General features: G+C 25.2%; 1 protein-coding gene across 1 annotated transcript in view; it reads right to left on the bottom strand.

Annotated features, from left to right (window-relative positions):
• LOC132966987 (protein NLRC3-like) overlaps nucleotides 1-13,996 on the bottom strand; it is a 47,820-nt gene that overhangs the window by 22,615 nt on the left and 11,209 nt on the right. The window lies entirely within an intron of this gene.

Raw genomic sequence — 13,996 nt, 5'->3', positions numbered from 1 at the left:
TTAGTTTATTATAAGAGAGAAAGATGTTTTTAAGTCTCTGTATGTTTAGTTTATTATAAGAGAGAGAAAGATGTTTTTAAGTCTCTGTATGTTTAGTTTATTATAAGAGAGAAAGATGTTTTTAAGTCTCTGTATGTTTAGTTTATTATAATAGAGAGAAAGATGTTTTTAAGTCTCTGTGTGTTTAGTTTATTATAAGAGAGAAAGATGTTTTTAAGTCTCTGTATGTTTAGTTTATTATAATAGAGAGAAAGATGTTTTTAAGTCTCTGTATGTTTAGTTTATTATAAGAGAGAGAAAGATGTTTTTAAGTCTCTGTATGTTTAGTTTATTATAAGAGAGAAAGATGTTTTTAAGTCTCTGTATGTTTAGTTTATTATAAGAGAGAGAAAGATGTTTTTAAGTCTCTGTATGTTTAGTTTATTATAAGAGAGAGAAAGATGTTTTTAAGTCTCTGTATGTTTAGTTTATTATAATAGAGAGAAAGATGTTTTTAAGTCTCTGTATGTTTAGTTTATTATAAGAGAGAAAGATGTTTTTAAGTCTCTGTATGTTTAGTTTATTATAAGAGAGAGAAAGATGTTTTTAAGTCTCTGTATGTTTAGTTTATTATAAGAGAGAGAAAGACGTTTTTAAGTCTCTGTGTGTTTAGTTTATTATAAGAGAGAAAGATGTTTTTAAGTCTCTGTATGTTTAGTTTATTATAAGAGAGAAAGATGTTTTTAAGTCTCTGTATGTTTAGTTTATTATAAGAGAGAAAGATGTTTTTAAGTCTCTGTATGTTTAGTTTATTATAAGAGAGAAAGATGTTTTTAAGTCTCTGTGTGTTTAGTTTATTATAATAGAGAGAAAGATGTTTTTAAGTCTCTGTATGTTTAGTTTATTATAAGAGAGAAAGATATTTTTAAGTCTCTGTGTGTTTAGTTTATTATAAGAGAGAAAGATGTTTTTAAGTCTCTGTGTGTTTAGTTTATTATAAGAGAGAAAGATGTTTTTAAGTCTCTGTATGTTTAGTTTATTATAAGAGAGAAAGATGTTTTTAAGTCTCTGTGTGTTTAGTTTATTATAATAGAGAGAAAGATGTTTTTAAGTCTCTGTGTGTTTAGTTTATTATAATAGAGAGAAAGATGTTTTTAAGTCTCTGTATGTTTAGTTTATTATAAGAGAGAAAGATGTTTTTAAGTCTCTGTGTGTTTAGTTTATTATAATAGAGAGAAAGATGTTTTTAAGTCTCTGTGTGTTTAGTTTATTATAATAGAGAGAAAGATGTTTTTAAGTCTCTGTATGTTTAGTTTATTATAAGAGAGAGAAAGATGTTTTTAAGTCTCTGTGTGTTTAGTTTATTATAAGAGAGAGAAAGATGTTTTTAAGTCTCTGTGTGTTTAGTTTATTATAAGAGAGAGAAAGATGTTTTTAAGTCTCTGTGTGTTTAGTTTATTATAATAGAGAAAGATATTTTTAAGTCTCTGTATGTTTAGTTTATTATAAGAGAGAAAGATATTTTTAAGTCTCTGTATGTTTAGTTTATTATAAGAGAGAAAGATATTTTTAAGTCTCTGTATGTTTAGTTTATTATAATAGAGAGAAAGATGTTTTTAAGTCTCTGTATGTTTAGTTTATTATAAGAGAGAGAAAGATGTTTTTAAGTCTCTGTATGTTTAGTTTATTATAAGAGAGAGAAAGATGTTTTTAAGTCTCTGTATGTTTAGTTTATTATAAGAGAGAGAAAGATGTTTTTAAGTCTCTGTATGTTTAGTTTATTATAAGAGAGAGAAAGATGTTTTTAAGTCTCTGTATGTTTAGTTTATTATAATAGAGAGAAAGATGTTTTTAAGTCTCTATATGTTTAGTTTATTATAAGAGAGAAAGATGTTTTTAAGTCTCTGTATGTTTAGTTTATTATAATAGAGAGAAAGATGTTTTTAAGTCTCTGTATGTTTAGTTTATTATAAGAGAGAAAGATGTTTTTAAGTCTCTGTATGTTTAGTTTATTATAATAGAGAGAAAGATGTTTTTAAGTCTCTATATGTTTAGTTTATTATAAGAGAGAAAGATATTTTTAAGTCTCTGTATGTTTAGTTTATTATAAGAGAGAGAAAGATGTTTTTAAGTCTCTGTGTGTTTAGTTTATTATAATAGAGAGAAAGATGTTTTTAAGTCTCTGTGTGTTTAGTTTATTATAATAGAGAGAAAGATGTTTTTAAGTCTCTGTGTGTTTAGTTTATTATAAGAGAGAAAGATGTTTTTAAGTCTCTGTGTGTTTAGTTTATTATAATAGAGAGAAAGATGTTTTTAAGTCTCTGTATGTTTAGTTTATTATAAGAGAGAGAAAGATGTTTTTAAGTCTCTGTGTGTTTAGTTTATTATAAGAGAGAGAAAGATGTTTTTAAGTCTCTGTGTGTTTAGTTTATTATAAGAGAGAGAAAGATGTTTTTAAGTCTCTGTGTGTTTAGTTTATTATAAGAGAGAGAAAGATGTTTTTAAGTCTCTGTGTGTTTAGTTTATTATAAGAGAGAGAAAGATGTTTTTAAGTCTCTGTGTGTTTAGTTTATTATAAGAGAGAGAAAGATGTTTTTAAGTCTCTGTATGTTTAGTTTATTATAAGAGAGAAAGATGTTTTTAAGTCTCTGTGTGTTTAGTTTATTATAAGAGAGAGAAAGATGTTTTTAAGTCTCTGTATGTTTAGTTTATTATAAGAGAGAGAAAGATGTTTTTAAGTCTCTGTATGTTTAGTTTATTATAAGAGAGAAAGATGTTTTTAAGTCTCTGTGTGTTTAGTTTATTATAAGAGAGAGAAAGATGTTTTTAAGTCTCTGTGTGTTTAGTTTATTATAAGAGAGAGAAAGATGTTTTTAAGTCTCTGTATGTTTAGTTTATTATAAGAGAGAAAGATGTTTTTAAGTCTCTGTATGTTTAGTTTATTATAAGAGAGAGAAAGATGTTTTTAAGTCTCTGTATGTTTAGTTTATTATAAGAGAGAGAAAGATGTTTTTAAGTCTCTGTATGTTTAGTTTATTATAAGAGAGAAAGATGTTTTTAAGTCTCTGTGTGTTTAGTTTATTATAAGAGAGAGAAAGATGTTTTTAAGTCTCTGTATGTTTAGTTTATTATAAGAGAGAGAAAGATGTTTTTAAGTCTCTGTATGTTTAGTTTATTATAATAGAGCGAAAGATGTTTTTAAGTCTCTGTATGTTTAGTTTATTATAAGAGAGAGAAAGATGTTTTTAAGTCTCTGTGTGTTTAGTTTATTATAAGAGAGAGAAAGATGTTTTTAAGTCTCTGTATGTTTAGTTTATTATAAGAGAGAAAGATGTTTTTAAGTCTCTGTGTGTTTAGTTTATTATAAGAGAGAAAGATGTTTTTAAGTCTCTGTATGTTTAGTTTATTATAAGAGAGAGAAAGATGTTTTTAAGTCTCTGTGTGTTTAGTTTATTATAAGAGAGAAAGATGTTTTTAAGTCTCTGTGTGTTTAGTTTATTATAAGAGAGAAAGATGTTTTTAAGTCTCTGTATGTTTAGTTTATTATAAGAGAGAGAAAGATGTTTTTAAGTCTCTGTATGTTTAGTTTATTATAATAGAGAAAGATGTTTTTAAGTCTCTGTATGTTTAGTTTATTATAAGAGAGAGAAAGATGTTTTTAAGTCTCTGTGTGTTTAGTTTATTATAATAGAGAGAAAGATGTTTTTAAGTCTCTGTGTGTTTAGTTTATTATAAGAGAGAGAAAGATGTTTTTAAGTCTCTGTATGTTTAGTTTATTATAAGAGAGAGAAAGATGTTTTTAAGTCTCTGTATGTTTAGTTTATTATAAGAGAGAGAAAGATGTTTTTAAGTCTCTGTATGTTTAGTTTATTATAAGAGAGAGAAAGATGTTTTTAAGTCTCTGTGTGTTTAGTTTATTATAAGAGAGAGAAAGATGTTTTTAAGTCTCTGTGTGTTTAGTTTATTATAATAGAGAAAGATGTTTTTAAGTCTCTGTATGTTTAGTTTATTATAAGAGAGAGAAAGATGTTTTTAAGTCTCTGTATGTTTAGTTTATTATAAGAGAGAGAAAGATGTTTTTAAGTCTCTGTGTGTTTAGTTTATTATAAGAGAGAGAAAGATGTTTTTAAGTCTCTGTGTGTTTAGTTTATTATAAGAGAGAGAAAGATGTTTTTAAGTCTCTGTATGTTTAGTTTATTATAAGAGAGAAAGATGTTTTTAAGTCTCTGTATGTTTAGTTTATTATAAGAGAGAAAGATGTTTTTAAGTCTCTGTATGTTTAGTTTATTATAAGAGAGAGAAAGATGTTTTTAAGTCTCTGTGTGTTTAGTTTATAATAAGAGAGAAAGATGTTTTTAAGTCTCTGTATGTTTAGTTTATTATAAGAGAGAAAGATGTTTTTAAGTCTCTGTATGTTTAGTTTATAATAAGAGAGAAAGATGTTTTTAAGTCTCTGTATGTTTAGTTTATTATAAGAGAGAAAGATGTTTTTAAGTCTCTGTATGTTTAGTTTATTATAAGAGAGAGAAAGATGTTTTTAAGTCTCTGTGTGTTTAGTTTATTATAAGAGAGAAAGATGTTTTTAAGTCTCTGTATGTTTAGTTTATTATAAGAGAGAAAGATGTTTTTAAGTCTCTGTATGTTTAGTTTATTATAAGAGAGAAAGATGTTTTTAAGTCTCTGTATGTTTAGTTTATAATAAGAGAGAAAGATGTTTTTAAGTCTCTGTATGTTTAGTTTATTATAAGAGAGAAAGATGTTTTTAAGTCTCTGTATGTTTAGTTTATTATAAGAGAGAAAGATGTTTTTAAGTCTCTGTATGTTTAGTTTATTATAATAGAGAGAAAGATGTTTTTAAGTCTCTGTATGTTTAGTTTATTATAATAGAGAGAAAGATGTTTTTAAGTCTCTGTATGTTTAGTTTATTATAATAGAGAGAAAGATGTTTTTAAGTCTCTGTATGTTTAGTTTATTATAAGAGAGAGAAAGATGTTTTTAAGTCTCTGTATGTTTAGTTTATTATAATAGAGAGAAAGATGTTTTTAAGTCTCTATATGTTTAGTTTATTATAATAGAGAGAAAGATGTTTTTAAGTCTCTGTGTGTTTAGTTTATTATAAGAGAGAAAGATGTTTTTAAGTCTCTGTATGTTTAGTTTATTATAAGAGAGAGAAAGATGTTTTTAAGTCTCTGTGTGTTTAGTTTATTATAAGAGAGAGAAAGATGTTTTTAAGTCTCTGTATGTTTAGTTTATTATAAGAGAGAAAGATGTTTTTAAGTCTCTGTATGTTTAGTTTATTATAAGAGAGAAAGATGTTTTTAAGTCTCTGTATGTTTAGTTTATTATAAGAGAGAGAAAGATGTTTTTAAGTCTCTGTATGTTTAGTTTATTATAAGAGAGAAAGATGTTTTTAAGTCTCTGTATGTTTAGTTTATTATAATAGAGAGAAAGATGTTTTTAAGTCTCTGTATGTTTAGTTTATTATAAGAGAGAGAAAGATGTTTTTAAGTCTCTGTATGTTTAGTTTATTATAATAGAGAGAAAGATGTTTTTAAGTCTCTGTATGTTTAGTTTATTATAATAGAGAGAAAGATGTTTTTAAGTCTCTGTATGTTTAGTTTATTATAATAGAGAGAAAGATGTTTTTAAGTCTCTGTATGTTTAGTTTATTATAAGAGAGAGAAAGATGTTTTTAAGTCTCTGTATGTTTAGTTTATTATAAGAGAGAAAGATGTTTTTAAGTCTCTGTATGTTTAGTTTATTATAAGAGAGAGAAAGATGTTTTTAAGTCTCTGTATGTTTAGTTTATTATAAGAGAGAGAAAGATGTTTTTAAGTCTCTGTATGTTTAGTTTATTATAAGAGAGAGAAAGATGTTTTTAAGTCTCTGTATGTTTAGTTTATTATAAGAGAGAAAGATGTTTTTAAGTCTCTGTGTGTTTAGTTTATTATAAGACAGAGAAAGATGTTTTTAAGTCTCTGTATGTTTAGTTTATTATAAGAGAGAGAAAGATGTTTTTAAGTCTCTGTATGTTTAGTTTATTATAAGAGAGAAAGATGTTTTTAAGTCTCTGTATGTTTAGTTTATTATAAGAGAGAGAAAGATGTTTTTAAGTCTCTGTATGTTTAGTTTATTATAATAGAGAGAAAGATGTTTTTAAGTCTCTGTATGTTTAGTTTATTATAATAGAGAGAAAGATGTTTTTAAGTCTCTGTATGTTTAGTTTATTATAATAGAGAGAAAGATGTTTTTAAGTCTCTGTGTGTTTAGTTTATTATAAGAGAGAAAGATGTTTTTAAGTCTCTGTATGTTTAGTTTATTATAAGAGAGAGAAAGATGTTTTTAAGTCTCTGTATGTTTAGTTTATTATAAGAGAGAAAGATGTTTTTAAGTCTCTGTATGTTTAGTTTATTATAAGAGAGAGAAAGATGTTTTTAAGTCTCTGTATGTTTAGTTTATTATAAGAGAGAGAAAGATGTTTTTAAGTCTCTGTATGTTTAGTTTATTATAAGAGAGAGAAAGATGTTTTTAAGTCTCTGTATGTTTAGTTTATTATAAGAGAGAAAGATGTTTTTAAGTCTCTGTATGTTTAGTTTATTATAAGAGAGAAAGATGTTTTTAAGTCTCTGTATGTTTAGTTTATTATAAGAGAGAGAAAGATGTTTTTAAGTCTCTGTATGTTTAGTTTATTATAATAGAGAGAAAGATGTTTTTAAGTCTCTGTATGTTTAGTTTATTATAATAGAGAGAAAGATGTTTTTAAGTCTCTGTATGTTTAGTTTATTATAAGAGAGAGAAAGATGTTTTTAAGTCTCTGTATGTTTAGTTTATTATAATAGAGAGAAAGATGTTTTTAAGTCTCTGTATGTTTAGTTTATTATAATAGAGAGAAAGATGTTTTTAAGTCTCTGTATGTTTAGTTTATTATAAGAGAGAAAGATGTTTTTAAGTCTCTGTATGTTTAGTTTATTATAATAGAGAGAAAGATGTTTTTAAGTCTCTGTATGTTTAGTTTATTATAATAGAGAGAAAGATGTTTTTAAGTCTCTGTATGTTTAGTTTATTATAAGAGAGAAAGATGTTTTTAAGTCTCTGTATGTTTAGTTTATTATAAGAGAGAGAAAGATGTTTTTAAGTCTCTGTATGTTTAGTTTATTATAAGAGAGAGAAAGATGTTTTTAAGTCTCTGTATGTTTAGTTTATTATAAGAGAGAGAAAGATGTTTTTAAGTCTCTGTATGTTTAGTTTATTATAAGAGAGAGAAAGATGTTTTTAAGTCTCTGTATGTTTAGTTTATTATAAGAGAGAAAGATGTTTTTAAGTCTCTGTATGTTTAGTTTATTATAAGAGAGAGAAAGATGTTTTTAAGTCTCTGTATGTTTAGTTTATTATAATAGAGAGAAAGATGTTTTTAAGTCTCTGTATGTTTAGTTTATTATAATAGAGAGAAAGATGTTTTTAAGTCTCTGTATGTTTAGTTTATTATAAGAGAGAGAAAGATGTTTTTAAGTCTCTGTATGTTTAGTTTATTATAATAGAGAGAAAGATGTTTTTAAGTCTCTGTATGTTTAGTTTATTATAAGAGAGAGAAAGATGTTTTTAAGTCTCTGTATGTTTAGTTTATTATAATAGAGAGAAAGATGTTTTTAAGTCTCTGTATGTTTAGTTTATTATAAGAGAGAAAGATGTTTTTAAGTCTCTGTATGTTTAGTTTATTATAAGAGAGAGAAAGATGTTTTTAAGTCTCTGTATGTTTAGTTTATTATAAGAGAGAAAGATGTTTTTAAGTCTCTGTATGTTTAGTTTATTATAATAGAGAGAAAGATGTTTTTAAGTCTCTGTATGTTTAGTTTATTATAAGAGAGAAAGATGTTTTTAAGTCTCTGTATGTTTAGTTTATTATAAGAGAGAGAAAGATGTTTTTAAGTCTCTGTGTGTTTAGTTTATTATAAGAGAGAGAAAGATGTTTTTAAGTCTCTGTATGTTTAGTTTATTATAAGAGAGAGAAAGATGTTTTTAAGTCTCTGTATGTTTAGTTTATTATAAGAGAGAGAAAGATGTTTTTAAGTCTCTGTATGTTTAGTTTATTATAATAGAGAGAAAGATGTTTTTAAGTCTCTGTGTGTTTAGTTTATTATAAGAGAGAAAGATGTTTTTAAGTCTCTGTATGTTTAGTTTATTATAAGAGAGAGAAAGATGTTTTTAAGTCTCTGTATGTTTAGTTTATTATAATAGAGAGAAAGATGTTTTTAAGTCTCTGTATGTTTAGTTTATTATAAGAGAGAGAAAGATGTTTTTAAGTCTCTGTATGTTTAGTTTATTATAAGAGAGAGAAAGATGTTTTTAAGTCTCTGTATGTTTAGTTTATTATAATAGAGAGAAAGATGTTTTTAAGTCTCTGTATGTTTAGTTTATTATAAGAGAGAAAAGATGTTTTTAAGTCTCTGTATGTTTAGTTTATTATAATAGAGAGAAAGATGTTTTTAAGTCTCTGTATGTTTAGTTTATTATAATAGAGAGAAAGATGTTTTTAAGTCTCTGTATGTTTAGTTTATTATAAGAGAGAGAAAGATGTTTTTAAGTCTCTGTATGTTTAGTTTATTATAAGAGAGAGAAAGATGTTTTTAAGTCTCTGTATGTTTAGTTTATTATAAGAGAGAGAAAGATGTTTTTAAGTCTCTGTGTGTTTAGTTTATTATAAGAGAGAGAAAGATGTTTTTAAGTCTCTGTATGTTTAGTTTATTATAATAGAGAGAAAGATGTTTTTAAGTCTCTGTATGTTTAGTTTATTATAAGAGAGAGAAAGATGTTTTTAAGTCTCTGTATGTTTAGTTTATTATAAGAGAGAGAAAGATGTTTTTAAGTCTCTGTATGTTTAGTTTATTATAAGAGAGAGAAAGATGTTTTTAAGTCTCTGTATGTTTAGTTTATTATAAGAGAGAGAAAGATGTTTTTAAGTCTCTGTATGTTTAGTTTATTATAATAGAGAGAAAGATGTTTTTAAGTCTCTGTGTGTTTAGTTTATTATAAGAGAGAGAAAGATGTTTTTAAGTCTCTGTATGTTTAGTTTATTATAAGAGAGAGAAAGATGTTTTTAAGTCTCTGTATGTTTAGTTTATTATAAGAGAGAAAGATGTTTTTAAGTCTCTGTGTGTTTAGTTTATTATAAGAGAGAGAAAGATGTTTTTAAGTCTCTGTATGTTTAGTTTATTATAATAGAGAGAAAGATGTTTTTAAGTCTCTGTATGTTTAGTTTATTATAAAGAGAGAGAAAGATGTTTTTAAGTCTCTGTATGTTTAGTTTATTATAAGAGAGAGAAAGATGTTTTTAAGTCTCTGTGTGTTTAGTTTATTATAAGAGAGAAAGATGTTTTTAAGTCTCTGTATGTTTAGTTTATTATAATAGAGAGAAAGATGTTTTTAAGTCTCTGTATGTTTAGTTTATTATAAGAGAGAGAAAGATGTTTTTAAGTCTCTGTATGTTTAGTTTATTATAAGAGAGAGAAAGATGTTTTTAAGTCTCTGTATGTTTAGTTTATTATAAGAGAGAGAAAGATGTTTTTAAGTCTCTGTATGTTTAGTTTATTATAATAGAGAGAAAGATGTTTTTAAGTCTCTGTATGTTTAGTTTATTATAAGAGAGAAAGATGTTTTTAAGTCTCTGTATGTTTAGTTTATTATAAGAGAGAGAAAGATGTTTTTAAGTCTCTGTATGTTTAGTTTATTATAAGAGAGAGAAAGATGTTTTTAAGTCTCTGTATGTTTAGTTTATTATAAGAGAGAGAAAGATGTTTTTAAGTCTCTGTATGTTTAGTTTATTATAAGAGAGAAAGATGTTTTTAAGTCTCTGTATGTTTAGTTTATTATAATAGAGAGAAAGATGTTTTTAAGTCTCTGTATGTTTAGTTTATTATAAGAGAGAGAAAGATGTTTTTAAGTCTCTGTATGTTTAGTTTATTATAAGAGAGAGAAAGATGTTTTTAAGTCTCTGTATGTTTAGTTTATTATAATAGAGAGAAAGATGTTTTTAAGTCTCTGTATGTTTAGTTTATTATAAGAGAGAGAAAGATGTTTTTTAAGTCTCTGTATGTTTAGTTTATTATAAGAGAGAGAAAGATGTTTTTAAGTCTCTGTATGTTTAGTTTATTATAATAGAGAGAAAGATGTTTTTAAGTCTCTGTATGTTTAGTTTATTATAAAGAGAAAGATGTTTTTAAGTCTCTGTATGTTTAGTTTATTATAAGAGAGAAAGATGTTTTTAAGTCTCTGTGTGTTTAGTTTATTATAAGAGAGAAAGATGTTTTTAAGTCTCTGTATGTTTAGTTTATTATAAGAGAGAAAGATGTTTTTAAGTCTCTGTATGTTTAGTTTATTATAAGAGAGAGAAAGATGTTTTTAAGTCTCTGTATGTTTAGTTTATTATAATAGAGAGAAAGATGTTTTTAAGTCTCTGTATGTTTAGTTTATTATAATAGAGAAAGATGTTTTTAAGTCTCTGTATGTTTAGTTTATTATAAGAGAGAGAAAGATGTTTTTAAGTCTCTGTATGTTTAGTTTATTATAAGAGAGAGAAAGATGTTTTTAAGTCTCTGTATGTTTAGTTTATTATAAGAGAGAGAAAGATGTTTTTAAGTCTCTGTGTGTTTAGTTTATTATAAGAGAGAAAGATGTTTTTAAGTCTCTGTATGTTTAGTTTATTATAAGAGAGAAAGATGTTTTTAAGTCTCTGTATGTTTAGTTTATTATAAGAGAGAAAGATGTTTTTAAGTCTCTGTATGTTTAGTTTATTATAATAGAGAGAAAGATGTTTTTAAGTCTCTGTATGTTTAGTTTATTATAAGAGAGAAAGATGTTTTTAAGTCTCTGTGTGTTTAGTTTATTATAAGAGAGAGAAAGATGTTTTTAAGTCTCTGTATGTTTAGTTTATTATAAGAGAGAGAAAGATGTTTTTAAGTCTCTGTATGTTTAGTTTATTATAAGAGAGAGAAAGATGTTTTTAAGTCTCTGTATGTTTAGTTTATTATAAGAGAGAGAAAGATGTTTTTAAGTCTCTGTATGTTTAGTTTATTATAAGAGAGAGAAAGATGTTTTTAAGTCTCTGTATGTTTAGTTTATTATAATAGAGAAAGATGTTTTTAAGTCTCTGTATGTTTAGTTTATTATAAGAGAGAGAAAGATGTTTTTAAGTCTCTGTATGTTTAGTTTATTATAATAGAGAGAAAGATGTTTTTAAGTCTCTGTATGTTTAGTTTATTATAATAGAGAAAGATGTTTTTAAGTCTCTGTATGTTTAGTTTATTATAAGAGAGAGAAAGATGTTTTTAAGTCTCTGTATGTTTAGTTTATTATAAGAGAGAGAAAGATGTTTTTAAGTCTCTGTATGTTTAGTTTATTATAAGAGAGAGAAAGATGTTTTTAAGTCTCTGTGTGTTTAGTTTATTATAAGAGAGAGAAAGATGTTTTTAAGTCTCTGTGTGTTTAGTTTATTATAAGAGAGAGAAAGATGTTTTTAAGTCTCTGTGTGTTTAGTTTATTATAAGAGAGAGAAAGATGTTTTTAAGTCTCTGTGTGTTTAGTTTATTATAAGAGAGAGAAAGATGTTTTTAAGTCTCTGTATGTTTAGTTTATTATAATAGAGAGAAAGATGTTTTTAAGTCTCTGTATGTTTAGTTTATTATAATAGAGAGAAAGATGTTTTTAAGTCTCTGTATGTTTAGTTTATTATAAGAGAGAGAAAGATGTTTTTAAGTCTCTGTGTGTTTAGTTTATTATAAGAGAGAGAAAGATGTTTTTAAGTCTCTATATGTTTAGTTTATTATAAGAGAGAAAGATGTTTTTAAGTCTCTGTATGTTTAGTTTATTATAAGAGAGAAAGATGTTTTTAAGTCTCTGTGTGTTTAGTTTATTATAAGAGAGAGAAAGATGTTTTTAAGTCTCTGTATGTTTAGTTTATTATAAGAGAGAAAGATGTTTTTAAGTCTCTGTGTGTTTAGTTTATTATAAGAGAGAGAAAGATGTTTTTAAGTCTCTGTGTGTTTAGTTTATTATAAGAGAGAGAAAGATGTTTTTAAGTCTCTGTATGTTTAGTTTATTATAAGAGAGAGAAAGATGTTTTTAAGTCTCTGTATGTTTAGTTTATTATAAGAGAGAGAAAGATGTTTTTAAGTCTCTGTGTGTTTAGTTTATTATAAGAGAGAGAAAGATGTTTTTAAGTCTCTGTATGTTTAGTTTATTATAAGAGAGAGAAAGATGTTTTTAAGTCTCTGTGTGTTTAGTTTATTATAATAGAGAGAAAGATGTTTTTAAGTCTCTGTGTGTTTAGTTTATTATAAGAGAGAGAAAGATGTTTTTAAGTCTCTGTGTGTTTAGTTTATTATAAGAGAGAAAGATGTTTTTAAGTCTCTGTATGTTTAGTTTATTATAAGAGAGAGAAAGATGTTTTTAAGTCTCTGTATGTTTAGTTTATTATAATAGAGAGAAAGATGTTTTTAAGTCTCTGTATGTTTAGTTTATTATAAGAGAGAGAAAGATGTTTTTAAGTCTCTGTATGTTTAGTTTATTATAAGAGAGAGAAAGATGTTTTTAAGTCTCTGTGTGTTTAGTTTATTATAAGAGAGAGAAAGATGTTTTTAAGTCTCTGTGTGTTTAGTTTATTATAAGAGAGAGAAAGATGTTTTTAAGTCTCTGTATGTTTAGTTTATTATAAGAGAGAAAGATGTTTTTAAGTCTCTGTATGTTTAGTTTATTATAATAGAGAGAAAGATGTTTTTAAGTCTCTGTATGTTTAGTTTATTATAAGAGAGAGAAAGATGTTTTTAAGTCTCTGTATGTTTAGTTTATTATAAGAGAGAGAAAGATGTTTTTAAGTCTCTGTGTGTTTAGTTTATTATAAGAGAGAGAAAGATGTTTTTAAGTCTCTGTATGTTTAGTTTATTATAAGAGAGAGAAAGATGTTTTTAAGTCTCTGTATGTTTAGTTTATTATAAGAGAGAGAAAGATGTTTTTAAGTCTCTGTGTGTTTAGTTTATTATAAGAGAGAGAAAGATGTTTTTAAGTCTCTGTATGTTTAGTTTATTATAAGAGAGAGAAAGATGTTTTTAAGTCTCTGTGTGTTTAGTTTATTATAAGAGAGAGAAAGATGTTTTTAAGTCTCTGTGTGTTTAGTTTATTATAAGAGAGAGAAAGATGTTTTTAAGTCTCTGTATGTTTAGTTTATTATAATAGAGAAAGATGTTTTTAAGTCTCTGTATGTTTAGTTTATTATAATAGAGAGAAAGATGTTTTTAAGTCTCTGTATGTTTAGTTTATTATAAGAGAGAGAAAGATGTTTTTAAGTCTCTGTGTGTTTAGTTTATTATAATAGAGAGAAAGATGTTTTTAAGTCTCTGTATGTTTAGTTTATTATAAGAGAGAGAAAGATGTTTTTAAGTCTCTGTGTGTTTAGTTTATTATAAGAGAGAGAAAGATGTTTTTAAGTCTCTGTGTGTTTAGTTTATTATAAGAGAGAGAAAGATGTTTTTAAGTCTCTGTATGTTTAGTTTATTATAATAGAGAGAAAGATGTTTTTAAGTCTCTGTATGTTTAGTTTATTATAATAGAGAGAAAGATGTTTTTAAGTCTCTGTATGTTTAGTTTATTATAATAGAGAGAAAGATGTTTTTAAGTCTCTGTATGTTTAGTTTATTATAAGAGAGAAAGATGTTTTTAAGTCTCTGTATGTTTAGTTTATTATAATAGAGAGAAAGATGTTTTTAAGTCTCTGTGTGTTTAGTTTATTATAAGAGAGAAAGATGTTTTTAAGTCTCTGTGTGTTTAGTTTATTATAAGAGAGAGAAAGATGTTTTTAAGTCTCTGTATGTTTAGTTTATTATAAGAGAGAGAAAGATGTTTTTAAGTCTCTGTATGTTTAGTTTATTATAAGAGAGAGAAAGATGTTTTTAAGTCTCTGTGTGTTTAGTTTATTATAATAGAGAGAAAGATGTTTTTAAGTCTCTGTGTGTTTAGTTTATTATAAGAG

The sequence above is a fragment of the Labrus mixtus genome, unplaced genomic scaffold (assembly GCF_963584025.1).
Source record: "Labrus mixtus unplaced genomic scaffold, fLabMix1.1 SCAFFOLD_86, whole genome shotgun sequence".
Lineage (NCBI taxonomy): Eukaryota > Metazoa > Chordata > Actinopteri > Labriformes > Labridae > Labrus > Labrus mixtus.
The sequence above is the reverse complement of the archived record's forward strand: the minus strand, read 5'-3'. Positions and strand labels throughout refer to the sequence as shown.